Here is a 25,000-nt window from a genome sequence, read left to right as displayed (position 1 = left end):
TGTACCATATTCTAACGAAGTGCTAAACCTGCTCCATCAGAGCTATGTGCAGGTAAATGCAAATATTTTTCCTTTGGGAAAGAAAATAAAAAATAAAAATAAATTTTAAAAAATCTTAATTTGTGGTTGGTACTAATCCCTGGTACTAATTTTATCGTCATACTCTGCCTGCCAGTCTCATTGTGCCCACACAGTCTTATTTGCAACAGAAGGTATTTTCTTTCATGTCATTTCTCCATACCTGAAAGAAAACTAAACATTGAGACTAACAATCACTATGCAGAACAAAAGATTTTAAAATACCAAGCTCTACCTACCACCCAGTAATCTCACCTTTTTTCCTCGTGGAACAATAGAACTAAGATCTTGGTTCAGGAAAGGACATCATTTGAGATAGCACAGATATTTTTTTCTATAGTCAGTAATCCAAATCCCCAGATTTTTATAGCAACATCTAGCTAGGCACAAATCCATCTAAAACCATGTAGAGATGTTAGTAGTTAACACTTCCACCACAGTCATTGGGATAGTACAAATATCTATATATCAGAAACATTTGAGTGTCCAGATTGCAGAATTTGGAAGAAGCTTGAATAGATGACTAGATAGATATTTTACTGATTCATTGCAATGAAATATACAACACTTCTGTGATTTTCATATGGTGGATGACAAGATTTTGAAAGAACAAAATTTTTATTGCATAAATCCAAAAACATGGAGTCTTTGCTTCTTTCAGTACAATACATGAAGTGTCAATAAATTATTTCTGAATTCTAGGAGCTCAGCAGGTGTCCAAAATCTGCCAAAATTCCTCCCTGCATTGTAATAAAGCTTATCAGAGTTGCGGAAGAAGAATTTAATTTTATTTATTCATCTTATTTTATTTTATTCTGTTAATCTTTGGTATAAAAAATAGTTGTATAGTTGTCAAGGAAATCATTTTCAATTCAGTCATTCTTACAACTGAAGTTGATATATATCTCAAAAACCACTACAGTTAACACAATAAAAATAGATATGCTCTTGAAAAAAAAAAAAAAAAAAAAAAAAAAAAAAAAAAAGAAGCTGTAAAGGTAGAGAAAAAGAGAAAAGTGCTGCTTTTAAGGGGACAAAAAAGATGAAATCTGTCTCTTGACAAAAATTCTGTATTACACACATCGATCAAGATTTTGGATATCTCAGTTAGTTTATAAGGCTAACAATTTAGTCTCTCCATCTTCTCCCATGATCAATGAGCTTTTAAAACTGCACCCAGCCTCAGTTCTACTGTTTAAGATGACCAACTTTTTGAACTCCAAGGAAGATCTATCTTTTCTTCAGTGTGAATTTCCTATTTCTAGCCTATAACACTCATACTGTTCATGGTGACTGGATCTAGTATATCAAACAGTGATGCAGATGATGAGATCATTTTTTCTCTATTCCTTCAAATTTCTTAGTGAATATGTCTAGTAGATCTCAGCACATTTTTTTGTCTATATGACTTTTCCTTATTCTATCGAAAGACAAAATGATGAAACTCAATACATTATATTTCTAAGAAATATTCATTTTATAATAAATAAATACAGTGTATAATATTCACCTTATTTTCTCATAAAGCTCAAACATAACACGTTTATTGCAATACTGGGTAAAGGTTACAACCCCATCTCCATTGCATACATTCTTCAAAATTTAAACATCTTTTAAATAGTCATCCCTAAATTATCAGCATTTTTGAGTTTGAACTATTATACTGATGTGAATGAAAAGATGAAACTGTAAAATTTATGTGTAAATGTCAGTCAGGCCTTTTAAGGTACTTGGTCAGAAGACTTCTTTTGGAAGTACAACATGTTTTTACAAATAATTTGTTTGACTTCATAAAATTTTTCAGGAAAAGCTGAAACTATCTGTAATTTATAGCTGGCCTTTCTAACAACAATTATAATTTGAAATGAGTGCATGGCAACCTTCACGGGAATAGGTAACTGGAATTACCTGTGCTTCTTCATGTGGCATACATTCTAATGAGAAAAGAAAAAGAAGAAAAGGTACAAAGAGGCCTGTATGGCATCCATTAATATGGCTTCAAGAAAAAATAATAATGGAATCTTCCAATGCGTGGGAAGAGGAGAAATTATTTGAAGCCAGTTGTCTGAAGGTGGAGCAAGTCTAGACACCCTCACTACTCTTCCCCATGCATATAAATATTAATTGCAAATTTTCCCATTCCAAAGGAATTCCAAATAAAAAAAAATAATGAATACAAGCTCCTTTTAAGAACTTATTTAAGAACTAAGTCTTATTTTTGTTGTATGATGTGTTCTGATTCTTATAGAGTAAGAAGAATATGAAAACTAGGTTAAAGGTTTCAGATAGACTCGTCTGTTTCATATTATAGCCAATTTAGTCTGTGTTTATCCACTTACTATAGCAAGATATCTTAGATAGTCCTTCACCATCTGTGAATATTCTGGCCTTCCTGGCTGAAATCTGCAATGATAACTGCATAGAGTGATAACTGCATAGAGAAAGACCACCTTGAACATGCATCCAAATGTCCCAAGAGCTCTCCTGAGGAGATGTAGACTTACCAAAAACTGATGGAGAAATTACCATCAAAAGCTTAGCAGTAAAGATAACCCTTGTAGCATTTAGGATATAGGATTCCTAAGGATACTTATTATTAGGGATATTTATCATAAGGATAAATAAAAAGGTATTTTTCTGAGCTTCACATGAATTTGAATAATCAGATTAAAAGCAGCAAAATGAAATACTAAAACTGGATTACATCATAAAATAAAAGTCTCAAAACTGATTGATACTTATTCCTGGTAATTTTGTTATTTTCCAGAAGTGGCACAGTTCAGTTATTGCAGATAGCATAGACAATCTTATGCCTCAGTGTGAAAGAAAGAGCTTAAAGTACTCAGAGCTGAAAACAAAACAAAACAAAACAAAACAAAACAAAATAAACAATAGAAAACAATAGTAGAACTGGTCTCTGCTGGAAAGCCTTATCATGCTTTAATACATTGGCTATAGACTAAAGGAACTCTCTGAGCTGACAACTAAGTAAGCAATAAAATATATTAAAACCTATTGTGAAGTGTTGCGTGTTTGAATTATTTTCTTTCACTGAAGATTTCATTAGGAATTTCCTTTTTTTTTTTTTTTTTTTTTTTTTTGTGAAGCTAAACAATTAGGAATATTTTAAAGAATTAAAAAAGTATAAAAAAGGTTGACAAAATTGGGTTAACTGCCACAGATATCTAAGCACATACCTGATTAGTGGACATGAGTAATGCTTCTGAATGTGCAGAACTTGGGCTTAAGTGTGTAATTCTAAAATGCACTAAAAGCATTAAGAGCATGTATTAAAGTAATATTAATCTTGAATATGTATGTGCATATGCACACACAAACACACACTTTTTTTTTCCTAAATTGAAGATATGCAATGACATATCTGCCTCAGTTCAAAACCTATCTTTATAGCACTGTTGTCTCATAACAAAGAACATCGAATCTACATTAAAATAAAAGTTTTATTCTCCAAGGAGAATGAAGACTTAGAGAACTAAATCTTGTATAACATATGAAATGCCTATGTATACTTGATACATAGGACACCATTAGGTGCTCTGTCAATGTCCAAATACAATTTTCTTTTTCTTTTTCTTTTTTTCAAATGAGTCAGTCAGAAACCTCTGATAGCACCATTTCAAATGCAAATAATTCTGTTCCAACTGCCTCTTTACATTAGCTAAATGAAGTCATCAGTAAACAAAATTGGAAGAAATCTTAACACAACTGCTGTAAACAACTTTAAAAGTTTTATATCCCAAAAGATTAAAACCGTTAGAAGACAGTTCAGATTCACTGGAGTTGTTCACCACTGATAGAGTTTATAGTCAAAAAATAATCTCCCTCATCTCACCCAAACCGATACTGGTCACAGCAAATTATAATCAAAGATAGATATCTTGGAGGGTGATAATACCATTAGATTTAAGGAATTAAAAATACATGAAACTTTTGAGTTAATGAACAGGGTCCTTAACTGCTCATTTAATTCAAACAGCTGTTTGTTAATGCCCTAAGCAGTGTCATAAACTGTGAAAATACTGTTGAGTGCAAGACACTAGTTAATGCTATAAAGCAACACATGCTCTAATATTAAAAGGATTTAATGGGATTAATAGAGAATAAAACATTAACTCCCTATTATGATGTTTTTAGGACCCAAGGGCAAATTCTGGCTAAAAAGGACTCTGGTTCTAAAAGCACAAAAAGTAAACTATAGCACTGTACAGCAAATCATGGCAATTTTATGCTCCTGAAAAAAAGTGGAACCCTGATAAGATCACATCTGTTCCAATCACAGACTGGATAAAATCACTGTTTACTAAAGTCCTAAATAACTAAATATGTGGAACCCCAACAAGATCCCATCTGTTAAGACTACAATTTGGATAAGGTCCCATTACAAAAAAATCTATATAATAACATATTCACTATAAAATAATGATTTTTTTCCTTCAGTTTCATAATTTCTTTCATAGAACATACTATTATAAAAATTCTCCAGCATAATTAACTGGCTTGATGAACATTAGTAATGTATTAGTATTTGGATTGTCAATTCAAGAAGCAACCAAAGCCTACTCTCAGTGTTTTAAGCTATATAGCCTCTTTCATGTGTTCTTAATTCTAGTTGTTTCAAATGTATCTATACAACAATTTTTTTTCATTACCAATGCAATGATGACAAGTTTGATATACAGTGTATACAGTTCACTAGTAAATTACAAAAGGTTATTACTTTCAAATGTAACTACTACTTTTTCTGTTTCTATTCTAAAAAAAATAAATATTTTTCTGGGAAAAACAAACAAACAAATAAATAAATAAGGTGTGTGTGGCAGGGAAGTAGGCTAAGTTTACCTTTATAACTAAAGCATATTTGAAAGTTTATAGTAGTAGCAGTATTTTTTTTTTTTAACTAAAAGTGTATACATATATATTATATAAAGTCTATTTCAAGCACATGATCTTTTATTAATAAGTCATACAACACAAAAGAAGAATTAAGAATGTGGGCTTTCTTCCAAAGAGTGAAGGAAGCAAGGTTAAACATTGCTATCACTTTGTATTGTCCTCCAAAACAATATTAATTGGTTTCTAAAGTAGCAGACAAAATGTTATGTACATCTGTCTTTTCAAATTGAATAAATAAATAAATAATATCCTAGCAATATCTTATAAGCAATATAATTAGAATTCTCAAGTCATCTCATGTATTTAAGACTCTCAAACATAAATAATAATTTGTAATTGTACTTGTGCAATAGATATTTACACCTGGAAATCTCAGGTTATGACTTTTAAGAAATTACAGGTCTAGAAACAGTAGAGCCCTCATTTTTAACGAACGTGAATACTCATGGACACTAAAAAGCCACTAAAAGCTGTGAACATTCAGCATTTCTCCTTATCTAGAATACATACTTTCTGTACCTAGTACCTCAAAATGAAGTTACATAAAATCAGTCACATATGCAGAAGGTAAGAACAATTTACTTCTGCAAAGTAGTGGTCTTTATTGAAAGGTTGTATTCAGATTTTCACATATCATCTTTTCCCTGTATGCTTGCATAAAAATATAGCAATTTATAGAGTGAGGGAGTGAGGGAAAAAGAACAAAGAAACAAAGAAATATAGTTCTCCACATTTAAATAAACTCTACATATTTAGAAATGCTGGCCAGAGGTGGTATTTTGCTGTTGCTTGTTTTGGCTTTGATTCTGTTTTGTTTTATTTTATGTGAACATATAAATCAAAAGAAGGTTCCTGAATGTTTATACTAGACTTAATTGACAAGACCATTTCCCTGACCCCTTCTGGCAGGTGAAATCATCCTGACTTTTTGTCTTGGATATGTGCATTCTTCCCTATAGACCTTCTTTTCCATTTAAAACACAATATTGAAAAGATTCCTCCTGACATTTTTTCCCATCTCATCGTGCGACATATTCTCGATGAAACTGCTATTTTCCCCATCTGAACTTGTTTCTACTCACTGAGTCCTTAGAACTTGCTTCCCTATTAAGCTCTTGTGGCTGCATTTTGTGCATTTTCTGATCCTCATGATGCTCATTCCAATTTGGAGGTCATCACTTAAAAGTTAGCATTTTCCAAAAGTTACATCATAATATTTTCCAAGTGTTACTACATATCTTGAGGTTTTGCAATGCAGATACACAGGCTTGCATTAAACACACAGCATGCATGTACAACTTTCTAGAAAATGCTGGACATCTTTCCTACCGAAGGCAACTACTGGCGACTGCAAAGTCACTTTATTTAAGATTTTCTCCCACACATAGGCCCACAAATACTCCCTGCTTCTTAACAGAAAGATCATTTAGTATTTTTTCATCAAAGCAGCAGCTATATTTGACATATCAACACTTTCAAATATTTGTTTTTTGTGATAGTACTTAGTAGTGCTTATTATTGAATAGTAACTTTAAGCTTGGTCTGGCTGGGATGGAGTTATATTTTGTTGTAAATTTTGGGATGGTGTTGGGTACCATAACACCATAACCATAACAGTTGAGAACACACTAATGTTTTAGCTGTTGCTGAATGATGCTTGCATAGCACCAAGGAATTCTGTTTCTTGCTCTGCTGCCACACATTGAATTAGATTTGGGGTGTGCAAGAGCTTGGCAGGCCACGTAACAAGGCAGATGATCTGAGCTGGCCACAGAGATATTCCATGATGTATAACATCATGCTCAACAATAAAGAGGGAAAAATGGGGAGTTTATTGAGGTTAGCCATCTTTTGTTTGGGAACTGGCCAGGCATAGTCTACCCATGGGAGATCGTGAATAATTGCCTATGCATCACTTGTTTTATTTTTTATTTTTGTCCTCACTTTTTCCTCTTCTCCTTTACTTATTAAACTTTTTTTTTTTTTTTTTTTTTTTTTTTTTTTTTTTAAATCTCAGCCTACAAGTTCTCAGCCTACAAGTTTTCTTGCTTTTACTCTTCCCTTCCTCTTCCCCAGTCCCACTGGCGGAAACTGAGTAAGCAGCTGTGTGGGCTTACCTGACATCCAGGGTGAGCCCTTGACAAAGTTAGATTATAGAAAATAAGCCAGTAGTTCAAAATAAGGTAGATTCAAGCATTCAAGAAAAAGAAGCCAAACATTATTTCTTGATGTGTCTCAATCCTATTAGTATGGCTATGGTATTTTGGAGGTTTTTAACTTCTTATATAAATTCCAAAGTATTTCATCATTGTTCTCTTTCTTAAATTAAATTAATTAAAATGAAATTCCAAGTTCAAGATTGATGCCCGTCTTCAGCTATAGCTTCCTGGATTTAAACATAACATTATCTCCAACAGTGGCAATTTTTAAAATGTTATAGAACTATATAGTATAGAACTATACTATATAGTATAGTATAGTATAGAACTATATAGTATAGAACTATACTATATAGTATAGTATAGTATAGAACTATATAGTATAGTGCTATACTATATAGTATAGAACTATAGAATGGTTTGAGTTGGAAGGGACCTTAATAATCATCTAATTCCAATCCCCCTTACCATGGGCAGGGACATCTCCTGCTAGACCAGATTGCTCAAAGCCCCATCCAACCTGATCTTGAACACTTCCAGGGATGGAGCATCCACAGCTTCTCTGGGTAACCTGTTCCAGTGTCTCCTGTCATGGAACATAGCAGCACATAACAGGCACACCAATCCAGGTTGAAGAAAATAATAGACTGACTGCTTTCTGTCAAGATCAAAAGAGCAACTTCAACAAAATGCAGTATTAATTATGTTTGGTGACAGTTTACTATGAATTTTGCGTTCTATGTTTCCTAAAGGGAGTGATGTCTGAGAGGCAGAAGGGAGATCTGACTCTTTCCTTGGTCCTGACTGCTGTTCCATGGTCAGATGGAGCCTTCAGAAGAGAGGAGGAATATAATTTTTCATGAAAGCCATTGAACACGTTCAGCTGGAAGCAACACCTAGAGTACAGGCCAGGGCAGGCTGAAAATTACACAACAGTAGTAAGCGTCTAGAACAAGCAAAGACAATGAAAATCCAGATGACAGCTAGACCAGATGGAAGGTGATGGAAAGCAGTTTCCAGTTCCTGAAACCTCAGTAAAATGGATGGTGCATTTTTCCATGTACAATATTTTAATGGTTTGATGGAAGGAAGCAGAGGTTGGTGCAAAGGCATGGAAATAAGGCAGTAAATCAGCAGGATTTTGCAGATTCTCTGTTGAGAAAATTCTGCTGCTAAGGAGCCTGCCTGACACAACTGGCTTCACAGTGCTTACTACTCAGAAGAGAGTGCAAGACAACAAAAATCTTACTGGATTAGACTACTGTTTTCTCTAGTCCAGTATTCTTGGCAGAAAGGGATGTTATTGAGGGAGAGCGCTTGAACTTTATTACTTTATAAAAAGTATTTCATGACTGCCAAGACATCTTCAATCTCTGGATTATTATCCATTCATCATCATCTGTATGGTCTGTCATGGCTGTTTTCTTCAGCATCAATTTATGTAACTGCTGTCCACAAACTTGCTTAATCACTTTTGGAACCACTAATACTCTCAGTCTCCAAAAATTTCTGCTTATGAAGAAAATTCTTACTGACTATAAAGTAATAAATGAAATAAAATAAAATAAAATAAATAAAATAAAATAAAATAAAATAAAATAAAATAAAATAAAATAAAATAAAATAAAATAAAATAAAATAAAATAAAATAAAATAAAATAAAATAAAATAAAATAAAATAAAATAAAATAAAATAAAATAAAATAAATTCCTACTAGCTTTCATAACTAGTACCTGGCTGCAGTGTTGCAAGATCTTTGAGTAACAGCCCTACGTTATACTTATTCTATGCCTTTATGGCTTTGTCAATGAAGGACATATGACCAGTTATTTAAAAAATAAAATAAAATAAAATTCTAGAGACTTAGTAAAATTTGACTCTTTGAGACAGCGAAGTTTATATCACTGTGAAAGAGCCCTTGTTGTGGAAACTTGAGGAGATCCTATAGCCTTATTTTTTGGGGTTTAGAAATGTGAAAATGAGAATGAATGATGATCTTCTGAAAACCTATCACATCAGTATATGAGGGATTTGGGAATGTGATTTTGCCTAAAACTCAGGAAAGGAGTCTCTGCCAAGAATATGTAGAATCTATCTGCTGAAAACAACAACAAATCAAATAAAACAGCAACAGCAACATCAACAGACACAGAAACTGTAAAGGAAACAATAAGACTTAAGGAGAGATAGCAAATAGCTGTAATAAATTTCAGGAAAGAAGGATGGATGGAAAAACTTCAGTCTGTTTTGTAGGCATGAATTTAACAAACCATTATCACAGGAAAGGACATAGATTGTACACAAGAAGAGACAAATCATTCTTAAAACTTCTGAGATGGAATCAATACATTAAAAAGTTACCCAGAGGTGAACCAGTGTAGTTTGTACATCCTGGATTCCTGGGCCAAAAGGAATTCCACATAGTACTCACAATATTCTAGACTGTAGTCTATTTTAAATGGTGTAAAGAGAAAACAAACAGGTCTTTCTGGCTAACTTTTCTCCATTCTAACTTAATATTAGAGAATGAATACTATTTAACCTGATGAAGAATGAATGGACAAGAAAGAGACTCCTGGAGACAATCATTGCCATGCCCAACTTCAAAGAGAATTCAGTGGTATTAATATGGTTAGCAAAGAAAAATATAAGCACACAAAACCAAAAGTCCGATAGGGACACATTTAGAATTCACATGTACGGTATGGAGAACAAATAATAAAGCTGTCGTCTGTTAGAAAAACTACAGTTGGCACAAGCACTGTTATATAGAGTAGTATAGCATATCAGATGTCACACATCTAGAAAAAATATCTAACTGGGACCAATATTGGTGGTTTTACAACATGGATAACAAAGCTTTCCATTAAATCTCATTCTTGCCTCAAGAGGAGAAAAAAAGTAAAAAAGAGTGAACAAAGAAGATTGCCTTGTGGAGCTGAGGGTGCCTTGGATGAATACTTTGGAAGTGTTGCAAATTTTAGTCAACCTCAGTGTTTGTCAAATTCACAAGGTGAAACAGGTATTGGATACACACATACCAGTAATTTCCATTTGCCTTCCTCCAAAACAACCGTCCCTATTATCAAGGTCAAACTATGACCCAGAAGTCTGTAGTCAACGTATCCACCACTATGACAGGACCCCACACATCAAACTCTGGCACATTTATTCACTTTAAGAAAAAGGCTTAGACAGCTCTCCCTCAAAGGTCTGGCAAATTTAGGCTCTTGTTACCATAACTAATGCAAATATGTGTGAGAACTTTAGGGCAAAAAAATGTTCCTTTTTAGGAACATTTAACATTGCAATTTGTGCAGATGTTAAATTGATAGGGAGCAGCTCTGACTTTATGTCAAAAAATAAGTGGTTTAGTTTGGAGGGAAGTGAAGAGTCAGAGTGATGAGAAATCCTGCAAGAGGTAAGTTGGGATGGAGAGTTTTAAAGCAGTATGGGAGTAATGACTGTAGAAGAAACCATACAACAGGTAAAAATCTGGAGGGATGAAATTAAAAAATGCTATGGTAGAAAAGTATGAAGAAACTTTGGACTATAATAAGGAAAGAATACTTATTCAAATAACTTCTAATGTCATTCATTCAAATCTTAAAGCATTCCAGTTTCTTATTTGAAAGGAAAAAGGGGGAGAAAAGGCAAAAGCAACCTTTTTATACCCTAGCTCTATGTATATCCATTACTATTTGTTTTTTATGACAAGAAGATCAGGTTATCTCAACGTACCATTTTAAAAATAGGTAAATTAAAGGCAAAAATACATATTTAGCTATATAGAGGGATTTACACTGGAGCAGAATCTTTACAGAACTAGCAAAGAGAATCTTCATGAAATTCTAAATAATTAATCTAATCAATAATAATTCTATTGTTTCTACAGAAGACTGAAGTGTTCTTAATGTATTTATATACTGGGATCTTCTCAGTAGTGTCTTTGAGCTTGTTAATTGTTACCCTCACTGACAAATATACTATGTTGCTCATTGAATGACTTATATATTATGAACCTATCCTAATTAACACTACCTATAATTATGTGAAATTCTTCTGAAATGATTTTACTAACAATGTTAATAATTTTTGTAGTTATCACAGCTGCCAAAAAGGAAAAAAGTAAAAAAAATAAAAAAGGAAATGCTGAAGTAGACAATGTAGAAATACTTAATCATGACTCAAAAGAGAACACTCAGATTTTTTAAGCACTGAATTCACATTAAAGGTGACAGTCTAACAGCTTTAGTTCACTAATGTATTTAAAAACCTGTAATGTCATATAAACAAATACTAAAAAACCCTTGTAGTAGTAACTTATCTGGGGTTTTGTTGTCTACAGCACTTTCACTAAACAGAGTTCGGAAACTCCAGTGACAGCAAACAGTCCAAGATTAAAGGATCACTGAAGCAAGGCTTTAATCAACATCTGTAAGAAAAAATTCTTCCATTTCAGAGCCTAAGTTTTCCTCCTGAAAGACTTATGACTGAGCAGAAACAATTACTGAATCTCTTGCTAACACTATGTTTAGCCACATACAATAAATCAGCTCTGTCAAAGTTGAAGGTTTGGGGTTTGAATGGAGAACTTGATGGTAACCTTGAAGCTGAAGCTTCTGGAATAGCTGGTAGGTAAGACTAAAATCTTGGAATTGTGAAACCAATTTGGAGCAAATAGAGTTCTGTTAACTAAGTGTTCTGATGATCTCCTGTAGAGGATGCAATAATGAGAAAGAAATATATACAATCACATTACTTCAGAAGGGACCAGTGAGTTGTCTGGGAAACAGATGCTTTGCAGGAAATGGAAGAAATTTTCCTTTCCAACAAGAAGATAAGAGAGAACTCTTATTTTCAGAAATCTAAATAAAAATATCCTTTATAATCTGTCCACTTAAGCAATTGGCAAAATTAATCACATTTTCCTCAAACTGTCTAAAAAATAAGTTACTAACAATGCAGCAAATACAAAAGTAGGTATGCAATAAATTCTACCCTTAGAAGACACTTTTTCTAACACTACTTGGAGATGAGTTAGACAGTGTCTGTTATATGTCCAATAGCTGTAGTGATTTGTTTCAATAACTTCACAGTCTGGCTCTCAATCACTGGAAAGATCCAAATATGGAAGAATTTTATCATTCTCTTTTTTAGCTAAGATTCCCAGACATGTACATTACTTTTTTTTTTTTTTTTTTTTTTTTTTTTTTTTTGTCTTTGACAGTTGTAAATGTATTAATAGTCCTATTAAGACAGACAAAAGCTATATTCACCATGCCCGCCATTTTCCCAAGGAACATTGTATTCATCTGTGAACAAAGACTCTTTATCCCAAACATGGCATCCAGTACTGCTTGTGCTGATGCTGGAATCAGCTTTTCTCCTGAAAATTGTTCAGTCTATGTGCAAGAATTCCACATCACATGTTACACAGTAAGGACAATATGAATATGCTAATCAACCCTGCACATAGGTCAAGTTTCTCACAAAAATCAAGTATTCTGGGTTTGTTAGACCACTGTATAACCTCAGTTATAACTAGACAAAATTAAAGTATAAAATGATCTTAACCCAGCAAAACACAGTGGAGTAATTGCTAACAGAATCAGAACAAAGCTACAAAAAAAAAAAAAAGGAAATAACAAATATATATTATTTGTATCTGAAACTTTCACTCTGTTCTTGACTCCTGCCTCAAGATATTCAAGCAAGTTATTCGGTCAGTTTTTGAGGCTTGTGGATAAGATCAAACAAGCACTCGGCCTGTCAGAATAAGATTCTGGCAAAACAACCTATTTGTTTCATTAAGCTTTCTTATTTACTCTTACTTTTAATTATGCAGCCAGTGAATACAAATGAACCATGAAAGGTAGATTGGGCACCCAATGTTCCATCTTCCCTATAGTACATTTGGACATAGCATTGCATGCACATGTCATTTTATTTCCTTCCTTTTTTTTTTTTTTTTTTCTCTGTACAGATAGCTCTTTTGTACTAGTGAGAAATAGAGAATAACATCCAAAGATTTTGGCTTTTTTTTTTTTTTTTTCAGTTTTGACTGGCTTTCATAACCTAGCACAAGTGCACGAAGAAAGGGCTTTTCAACAGACTTACTTTTCCAATCAACACCTTTATTTTATGACAAGATATCAACAATCATCAGAAACAGTTAGAACAGAAATATCTTATTAACACAAAAGTAATTATCCTGTCCCCAGTTGTTCATTACAATCTATCAAGATACCCATTGTGGCAGAAAACAGATAGCTATCAGAAGTGCTCAATTTATATGGTGAAAGTTAAAACTCTGGCAGTTTTAACAATAACAACATGCACACCTGAATTACTTACAAAAAGCCAAAAAAAGAATCAGTATAAGAGAAAGTAATTTTTTCCGAATTTTTGTTCTGTGTTTTAATTCAAGACACTACTCTTTATGCTGCTTAAATCTTGTGGAAGAGAGGATTCATACTTATTCTGAGTAAAATAGGAAGAAAAAATTGGAAAAGCACTTACAGAAACAAGGTGTATTGAGGCGGTGTCCATGGACTGTGCAACTCTCTGGTTACAGATGTTTTTTGAAGCAGTTGAACAAGCAATATCTATTCATCCAATTTATTCACATAGCTGCCATAAAAGGCTGTCCTCTGTTTTGGGATTTTCTAGGGATTTCCCACATTTTGGCAGAGATATGATTCATTGACTTTTTAAACAGTGGACAGAAGGGTGCTTAGCATTTGTGAGGTTATTCATAAACATTAGCTTTATAGACAGTTAGTCTCTTTAAAATGCTTTCGTAACACATGAAAAAAAAAAAAAAAAAGGATTACATCAGAAGACAGCTAAGAATAAATAAATAATTCCTTGGAATCACTCTAGAAAAGAGATCCTTGATGAAAAAGGATGGACTAACCATCTCCACCTTCTCTTAGGGACTAAAAACATCTTCCCACATACATAACCCTACCTAATTTTGCACACACATTCTATTGCTCAGAATTTGTAAACAGTGTATTTTCCATCCTCTGTATTATCCAATAGCAGCAATGCAATTATAAGAATATAAAATGACACATTTTCTTACATTTTCCGTATTTCTTTACTTCCTCAGCTGTCACTACTTCTATCCTGAGAGCCTCCAATTCTCACCATTGCTAAGTACAAAAATAGAAGATAAAACCAAATCCTTCAGTGAAAGATGATGTATGATGTGACAAGTCATTTCTAGGGAAAAAAATCACCATAGGCTAATAGACATCTGATAATGTTCATCATATGTTGATATGATATGATATGTGCTACATCTAGCTTGTACTACATCGACATACATTATGTCGATGTAGTACAAGCCAGAAGACATAACTTTCTTACACATCAAAGAATCAGAAGGACTTACAACTAAGCTTGGATTTTTCTTAACTGAAGTGGTACCAAGACCTGTAGCCATCTTCAGCTAGACATTAAATGCTGAAAGTCAGATTCTTGAATAGCTGTACTCTATAGCACTATATAAACTACAAATTTTAAACAAACAAACAAACAAACAAACAAAAAAAAAAAAAAAAAAGAAAAGGCTTTTTCAAGTTACTAAATATGAAAGCATTTATCATACCTGGTTAGTATCTACTGATGCGGAGACTTTGAACTTCTGGTTATCTAATAAACTAGTGTTATCAACACTTTAGATTTTAGCAATCTCACATATTTTGATAGCCATGGGTTTTTATAACCCCACTCAAACACTTTTTTGATATAAAAATAAATAAACAAATAAACTAAATAGCTAATACATTAAAATGACAAATCAGAACTTGTTAGAAAGTATCCTTTAACATCTCTGTATAAAGTCTAATTTTTAAGTTTAATTTTCAGTCCACAGTATTCAGGAATGCAGATGCAAAGAAAGGTAAAGAGAAAGATGGATAATAATAGTCATTAATTTTGTCACTAAACAATGAGGCATAGCCTCCCAGTTTTTATCGCTGCTGTCAAGATAGAATATTAGTATTAAACTTTGCCTTCATATGTATACTGTGTTTCCACACTCATTTTTATTACAAATAGCATCAAAAATGGTTACTACAAAGGAAAATCTAAAGGCTGAGAAAATTCTTGATAAGATAGCTTGAACTTCATATCTAGAGCCTGTAGTATGGAAAAGATAAACATAAATCTTTACTATAAATATTTCTTAAACTTGTGGGATCTATAAGATTGCCACTGAAAACCTGAAAATGATCTGTGATAGTCTTGCCTGTATGAATAATCATGTTTTGAATTTGTATTTTTTTAAAAAACATTAATAAATTCCAAAACAAAAATGTTAAGAGAGGAAGTAAGATAAAAAACTAAAGTGACTTTAAAAGCTATGTTATTAAGTACCAGGTCAGATTTTAAAAAAATCAGGAATGTCAGACTTCCAACATACAAATAGCACTGAAGAACATCTGTTAGTAAAGCAGAATTAGAATAATTTTTGTCCTCGTAACCCCTTTACATCTTGGATAGTTTTAGGGAAGGCAAATGGAGCAAAACAAGATTTCTATTCACAGCAGAGACATAAATATTTATTTTCAGATACATATATGTGTGTTACTATAAAGTTTTATCAGTGTTCAATATAGCAAAAATGAGTAGAAAAATAGAACAAGATTTTCATTTTCTATAAAGACATTTACTGCTGTCAGTAACTAACTCTTGGACACTATGGCACACAAATATCTATCCCAACAGCATACACCATGTATACTAGTTCCTAATTTACTGAGCAAGATTACTGACTGTATTATTTTTCAGATTCTCTAAATCTTCAGAACTGCAACTCACAGCATTCATTTAATCCTGCTCTAACACACCCTCATGTGTTTATTAGCAGAAAAAAAAAATATATATATATTTTTAATGAAAAACAAATAGCTGTAAAAGTAAAATGAAGAGTAGATTGAAAGTACAGCAATAGGAGCTTCTTTCCTGACTATGCAAAGAAAGAACTGCTGGCTGTGACTTTTGAGGTTCTCACAATTGAATGCATGGATGTGGAGAGACAGTTACCTGGTAAGTGTATGATGTGTTGCATGTGGTTTCAGCTTCAATCTTATACCACATAGTTTAGTGTCAGTTTTGGAGCAAAGTAGCTTTGCTAATTTAGATGCAGAGATGTTCTATTTGTTAGACATGAAAGACAGCATTAAGAGCTGATTTTAAGGATGGATATCTTAGAATTTGCTGAGAAGCAAATGCTACAAATCACTCAAGCCAAGAATATAAGTTCCAGTGCTGTTAAAGCTTTTATTTTTCAGTGCACAAACTGGGAGATACGGATATTAAAGTTCTCTCCTTTAGTCCTGCTTTGAGAATAATACAATTTCAATACAAACAGTAACCTTTACAGATTAAAAATAATTAAGTATTTATTAAGGTAATATAGCATGGCTACTTAAAAAATGAACGTTTATTTTGGAAGGTGTGTCTGAGAGTTATATATAATAAGTGTTTCAAGGCCCTCTCCCCTCCAAGGATCTTGAAAGTTAAATAGTTCTTTTCTCCCCAATGAAAGACTTAACTAAAATAAGCAGTATGAACAAATCTCCAACTGTGAACTAATTAAAGACAATTCCCTTTCATGGTTTTCCCACTAAATGTCATTTGTGATTTTATTTTGCTTTCCCAAGTTTGTCTCACTTTACATATCCATTCTCTATAAGATTAATACAAAATACAAATTATTTAAAATGCCAGAAAATATAAATAAGATCTAGGAAAGTTAGCATCAGCATTTATTAAAAGTCCTGTGGGACAATAAAATTTTAAACTGTGAAAGTGTGTGCAATTCCAAACTAGTAGTATTCTTTGATTTTGCCAGACAATAACAAAACAAACAAAAACAAATAATACAACAAAAAGAGACATCAAGAACCCATTTTTATTTATCTACAGTTATAAAAAGAATAGTATGCAAGTACTATAATGCTCAAATCACCCTATGAAATATCTATACTACTCTACATTAACCAAAGTTTTCAGTATCTCCAAAATGATGATCAAATGACCTCGTATCACATGGCTGGTGCAGATGCAACTGTGCAATAGGGGTTCTGCATTTTATTCACACATAAATATACTTATGGTCATAGAAGTCTGGGAACATAATATCTTTTCTTACTAATTGATCTGTTCCATCTAAGGTTAGGCACCACCACATTAGTATAATAAAGAAATGCCAGAATTCAAAATCTGAGCAATGAAGATATAATTTGGTTTCCAAAATTTAATGGAGTAGTCCTTACTCTCTTCTAAGCTTTCTGAGCAAACTTTGTTAGTGCCATAAGAGCAGTTTAGCATTGGAGCTACCCCCCTCTCCAATCAAGAATTAGAAAATGTAAAACAGGCTATTACATCTACCTATAAACCAAATCTATATTGCACTGCAAAACTAAAATTTTGTCTTAATTACACGCACAAATAAGGCATTCAATATAGAACCCCCTACCTAACATCAATCATGAAAGAAGATATCATATTTATACTCTGAAGTACTTTGTTCATCAAACCTACAATAGCATAGAGCGGTCTTGCCTATGTATTTAATACAGAAGCATTTAACAATCATCCCCACCACAGCTGAAAATATCTTCTACTGCTAGAGAGATTCATGAAACCTGAGAAACCTCTAAAATTGAAGAAAATTAAGGACAGCTGCCAATCTAATCAGTTCTTACTGATACTGTTTATACCATGAAGAAGTCATAGTAAATGGTATCTTCAAATATTTACTCAGTACAGTTATGACAATATTTTAAAAGTTAACAGATGTATTATCTATACCCATTTGCACACACAATGCCCTAGATCAGAAACGGAAACAGAAAAGCTAAATACAGCTTTAGATAAATTCAACCTGTGTTCAAAACATAAGCTTGCTTATCGCCAGTTCCTTAGCTCCAAGAAGTAGGTTTATGAGCTGACAACCTGACAGTATTTCTTTGTTATGACTGGCTGAGGACATCCAATTGTCATACAATAATTTTCAGTAATTAGTATACATATTGGAAGTAACTCATCTTTTCACAAGAACAATGTTCTTTTGGATAAACAATAGCTTCTGCAACACTAAATTATAGAGGCCATGCTACTAATTTATGGTGGGTTACAATTATACATGTTGTGGGCCACAAGCACTCTGTGGGCTGTGTAATGAAGGCCAATAGTTTAAAAACTGATTAGAATTACAAATAATCTGCCAGGTGTTTTCATTGCTGTTATGGAAGACAGAGTGATCTTAGTCTTGAATCTCCAAAGCCAAGCTGAAATAAAGTATTTTGGAAAACTCTTTATAGTCAATAATACTTCAGAAATATTTTCTTCAAGACAAGTATTATTTTTGTATCACTGATCAAGAATAAAGGTAGAATAACAGTGGCAGCACTACTGTTAACAAAACTCTCATTGGTCCAAATACACATTGTATTCATCTTGAAAATATGATCAGTCTAGTCCTCTTAAACAATCTACCTAACATATTTGTGGGCATGAGATCAACAGAGATTAAGAATAATTACATAAGAATGGTATATTAGATAGCTGGAATCATCCATATTTACATCAAAGGAGTAAGTTGCAACTTTCTAGATATCTCACATCATTATATAAAAATTTGAAATTTTCCATTTAAAATAATTCAAAAATAAAACAAAGAAGCTCCCAAATTCCTTTATTTTTCTTTCTACTAGATTTTTGTGCAGAATTTTAGACCTAAGAAAAAATATTATATTAACACAAGTAATAATTATTTGTGATGATAGCTTACCAACAGCATTACAATAAGCAAATCCTAACCACTAGACCTCCATTATCCAGCTATTTAAAAAATAAGATATTATTTACAAAACATATAATAAGCTGCTTTGAGTTCAACAGGAAAAAAAAAAAAAAAAGGCAATATTTAAATACTTTAATATTGCATAATATTTTAATTTAGGAATTACTATACTGATGTAAGCAATATCATTTGCTATTTTTCAATAGATTTATGCAGTCCTAGATTAGAAGAGGTTTTGGATAAAACACTATGGGACGTATTATAGGTCAGAATACACATGTAGGACATAAAAATATACTTTGGCAGCTGGGATGAGAAAAAAAATCTCAATATTTTAGATTTAAAAGATTACCTTTTAACTGTTAAGACTAAAGAGTATTCTGCTATTATAAAACTAAGTGTTCAGAAATCTAACTGTCCTGGAAAGTCCTCTGCCCATATACACATAATTTTTGGAATAAAGAAATGGTAATATCTGTTTCATGATTAAACTATTTATGAATTTCAGATAAATTGAAATAGTTAAACCAAGTGATCTGACAACAAATGTGTATGATTAAATCACTAAGGGGATGTAATTTCTGTGCTCATGTGGGAAATATAACAGTTTTCAGGAGTACTGTATAAGGAACATAAAAAACTTTAAAACAAAAATTATAAAAATCACATTAATGGGATTTAAAGTATCCAAAATATCAAAACTACAACACCATTCATAAGTTTAGAGGAAAACTATTTTACTTTTATTCTCTACAGGTGCAGCTATTAAATTTTATTTTTTAAGGGACAGTAAGTAGGTATTCTCTAATTTACAGATCTCCAGTGAGCATATACTAATGCTCACAAAGACCATTAACAAAAGTATACACATATGTTAAATTTAACTTTGTCTTAACTTTTTTTTTAATTATTATAAACATCAAGCAATTACAAATTGTAGACTAAAATAACCTTATTGAATGTCCACTAACTATAGATTTTTACTTTTCTGCACTTATTTTCATTTTATACTCTACGTATAAGCTTAAAGATAAAGTTTTTAGCCTTTTAGTCTGAAACTATTCTACAATATATAGATTTTATATATTACTTAGATACTAAATATTTTTGTTTTTCAAGTTTCTGGTGCATAGACTAACATTTTCTATTAATATACATTTATAATGTAAATGATGTTTCTAAGATGGTATTCTCCAAATGAGTAAAAGTTCTGATGGATTAAATCTTTTTACAGAGATACAGCCTAAATCATTACTACATTTGAAACATAAATTTCAAAAATGTACACGGAACATTTGAGCTTAATTTAGAGATCCCTAAAATTTATAAATATTGATTTTATAATCCAAAATATAACATCTCTCCTTACTTGTGACAATTTTTGTGATACAGCAAGTTTTTTAAAATTAGTTCTTGTCTTCTTCTGTATGGTAGAATATCACTATGCAAAAGTGATTTTCTAAACCTTACTGCACCAAAACAATTGCAGTTGTGTAAAGTGAAGTGTGAAAAATTCTTAAAAATGGTAAGAAGGGAAATGAGTTTCAGTACATGTTTCTGCAAAAGGAAAACTGCAAATGGTGCTTTGCAACAGAGTAACAAACAACTCCATTTTGGGAACTCTTTGTGCTTTTAATTGTAATTGTTGGCCAGATAAACACAATACAAAACATTATATAGAAGAAAAAAAAAAAAAAAAAAAAACACCTGCTAAATTAACATTTTACTATTTACTTAAATGCAAAGTTTCTACTGATGATAATGGGCTGTAGCGATAGAGAGGGGAGATACATATTCTTCTTATTCTACAATAGCTAAAGTATGTTCTGAAAAAAGGAAGGTAGACAAAAACCTGAAATACGTATCATGGTCCTAATCTTTATTTAAGTGATCTCTAGGTGGCCTTCTTTTTTTTTTTTCTTTTGTGTAAAACTTACTGTAGGATTAGTGAAATAATGTAGAACAAGTTAAAAAAAATAAATCAGTTAGAAGATTAATGTTCATCAAGGACAAAGTCTTCTCTTTACTATGCATTGGTTAAAAATTTATTTAGAATTAATATGGATGTTTACAATTAATTAATTGCAGATTTATATTATTTTCCTGGTAAAGTCTCAGTAGGAATTTCATTAGTTTTTAGTCAAAAAAGAATAAAAGATTTCCAGCCAAAGTTTTAATCTTGTGATCTACAGTAACAGAATCCATTTCTATCAGATCTGCTAAATCATAATAGATGAACAATCCACTTAAGCTTCCACTGACATTTGTCTCAAAACCTACATCAACCTGAGGAAGAACAGGCTGAGCAGATTGAAGAAGATACTTAAGTATCAGTGCAGATATTTGTTCAGATACACTCTGAAACATGCAAAATCTGCTCATTCAGGTCCTTTTACAAAACTGGGCTCTCAATTTGCAACCAGATTGAATTAAGACTGAAGTAACTGTTATGTGTACCTATGGGGCAAATGGTCCTCAAACACTCACTTACAGAGCCTTTCATGATGTTTGTCAAGAAAGGATTTTTATTTATTTCTTTAATATCCCGTGTTTTCATCCTGTTTTGCTTTGTTTTTTTAAAGTCTACTATCATTATCAGCCTTACTGTCCAAAACTCAAACTTCCAAAATGACACTCTTTTTAAGTTTTATTAGACTACTCTGCACCACTACCTACTGAAAGATGATGTGCTTATTGAAACACTATTAACCAGTGATGAAACATCTCTGTGCTTGCTTACATGTAAAACAGGTAACAACTACATTAATCTCTGACATGATCAAATCCTAATAACAGATTTTCACCACTGTTGATCCACTGGTTTTTGTTTGTTTGTTTGTTTGTTTGTTTTTCAATAAAAAGCAATATACCTTGACAAAGAGGGGTGGTATATTTTAGCTTAAAAGCCAAACTCAAATTAAACAAATCTACATAATATTTAAATAATGGTTTTTAGTTCTATTAACTAAGCATAGGTCTGGCCAGCTATTAAAATCTAAACAAAATGTGTATTCAAATCACACCTGTTTCATTTCTCAAAAGTGTTATTTCAGATAATTTAACCAGCGATTCCTCTTAGGGACATATTTTGCTGGGAAATTTAAGGTACTGAGATCAACTTGAGTAAATCATGCAGTTAACTTATTTTTGATAATAGAAAAAATTGGCTGACTGAAAATGCTTAAAGACTGTGGAAGAGCAGAATAGTGGCATTCCATATGTCACATAGACAAGTCTAAACTAACAAACTGGTTATGAATTATCAGGAACTGCATTGCTAGGAAATATGACAGACAAATCATAGATCTACACAGATTATTATTTTCCATGAATTAATATAAACAGGATGTATAAGAGTTTTGTTTCTTTGTTTGGTTCAGTTCAGTTTTGTTTTGTTTCATTTTGTTTTCAATCCTTCTTTAGCAGGCAGACATGATCATCAAGCAATAAAACTGTAGAACTGTGTCCTCTTCCTCTTGCCTGTTTTGCACCAAAATAAAATACAGTGGTGTACACAATTTATTGGGTTGAAATAATCCTTTATATTCCCATGGGGTTTATTTACATCACAGACATAGACATAACCCAACATTCTGTCTAACACTTAATGAGGCAACTTCTGAAGAAGTGTGTTTCTAAACATCCTATTGTTCCTAGCTACAACAATCACCCTCTTGTTCTGATTTCACATTCAGAATGGATAGAAAGAGATGAAAATAACGATCTTATAATTTATCAAAATGTCTGCTTTCTTCAGCAAGCAGAGGGAGACAATTCCACTGGAATGGGCTTAAATGTCAACTCCCAACACTCTAAAATCATCCTATCCATGACCTTTAGACACAACACTCTTATTAGAAAGTTAGCAGGATCCCATTTTGGAGATGTTACCAACAGTCTTTGAGTCAGCTTCTTTGGTCTTCTCCTGTATAAAAAGCTAAGTGGTGTGATGGGGATCAACATCAATTCTGCTAGTGTCTCATTATAGCAAGGAGTGGCAGGAGATACTTCTACAGGGAAAACAAAAGAATGCTTTTTGCTTTCCCGGATGTATCTTTTAAGTTCAAAATATCTCCAAGTTGGAATAATCCTATCCTGTCTTTCTGCTTGTAAACTTCTTTTCCATAATCAGACAAATGGAATTTAAGAACATCCATAGGCCATAAAAATTCACATGATGACTATTCATCAAACTTTTCCAACTCAATAAACATGATTTCAGAATGTGTATTTTATTAGATACAGAATTTCACAGAATCACAGAATTTCTAGGTTGGAAGAGACCTCAAGATCATCGAGTCCAACCTCTGACCTAACGCTAGCAGTCCCCACTAAACCATATCCCTAAGACACGGAATATGAGTTTCATGTGCAACAAATTTAAGATCTTAAGATCCCACCAACTGGTGGGACTTACTTCCTTCATTCTATGTTCCAAGCAACCTCCTAGTAAATACAAGCGATAATAACATAGAGGAGGAGCTACAGATTATGTATGTAACCAAGGATTCCCTTCAGCAAGATGGCCTCACAAAGGCTGATTCCACCAAGTTTCTTTGCCAGAAAATGGACCCAGATTAGAAGCAAGAATGACGAAATGTTCAGACTGAAGGGATTTAAATTTCACAAGATCAATAAGAATATATCACATCAGAACTTCAGGTACATTGCCTGAACCTTGAATTAATTTCAGACCAAGTTTTCTTATTTTTATAGCACTAACTGGGCTCAGTCTCCTTCTATAGATCATTACAAGAAAGATAGCCATTTTTTCTTCACACTATAGGACAACAGTTTGGAGAAAGAGTTCTTTCACCAAAAATCTCAGCTATGGATTTAGTTCAAACTATGCAAAGTTCTAGACATACTTGCTCCTTGTCTACAGCTAACTGCTTCTTTTTATATGGCCTCATGGTAAGACATTCCTGCAATGACATTATACAGAACAGAATGCTGTTTAAGTAGAAAATTAAAGACGATAAGAAAAGACCTTGATTCCTAATGACAACCTGAGACTTTCTCAGTTTTGTAAATAAGTGCACAATAACCACAGTAAAGCAATATAAAAATACACTATACAAATTCATAACACATGTTAATGATTTTCTCTTTTATTAGTCAGACTGACAGATATCAAAGTATAATTTTTTTTTCCTTAAAATTGTCTGACATCACTTGACTATGACAACAGCTAGCTATGGAACTTAAGACCTTTATTCAGGAGGTTAAAATGAGGTAGGAACTCCATTCAATGTTATTTTGGCTTAAGGGCATAATGTCACAATTTGGTGCATCCTCTAATGACTTTTTTTTTCCCCCTTTTTCTAAAGGCAGCTTACAGCTTAGACCTAGTTCAGCAAATTTCCTTGCAAGGTCCTTGGAAAATGAGGGTGGGTGGGTGGGTAGTACAATTGATTGTGTGGCCAACTTCTGTTCATGCCCGCTTACTGATTTTTGTTCATTTCACAAATAAACAAGGCATGAATACATCAACCCACAAACCATAAACAATAAAGAACTTCATCCTGTAAGTTTGCTACGGCCAGCAGTTTGTGGCTGAATCTGCTATTTGTCATAAGATAAATGATAAAGTGATTGCCATTTGTCACTGAATACACAAGAGAAGTGTTCAACTGTGAATCACACAAATGCAGACAATAGTAAATACTGCTGTTGTTATTAGTAACTTTTTCTACAAAGATGTGTTTAACTATTAAAAAAAATTCTTAACTACGTATACTATTTTAATATGTTAACAAATTATAAGAATACGCATATACCCATTAAACATGTGAGCATTTACAGTACAAAAATCTAAAATTTACTAGAATTCATTGTGCACAGCAGAAAAAGATAGTTCTATATAGAAAGGTATTTTATAAAGTTGGGTGTAGAATTTAATTTATATGTATTGTTCCCATTTTTGTACTGTTCAGTGATTTTTAATACAAACTTTTTTATGTTTCTGGGAGTCACTGGTGCTTGACGGCTTTCAGCTATATTAATAGAGTTTATAACAGTGCC

The sequence above is a fragment of the Aythya marila genome, assembly GCF_965140915.1.
Source record: "Aythya marila genome assembly, chromosome: 2".
Classification (NCBI taxonomy): domain Eukaryota; kingdom Metazoa; phylum Chordata; class Aves; order Anseriformes; family Anatidae; genus Aythya; species Aythya marila.
This window is presented reverse-complemented; position numbering follows the sequence as displayed.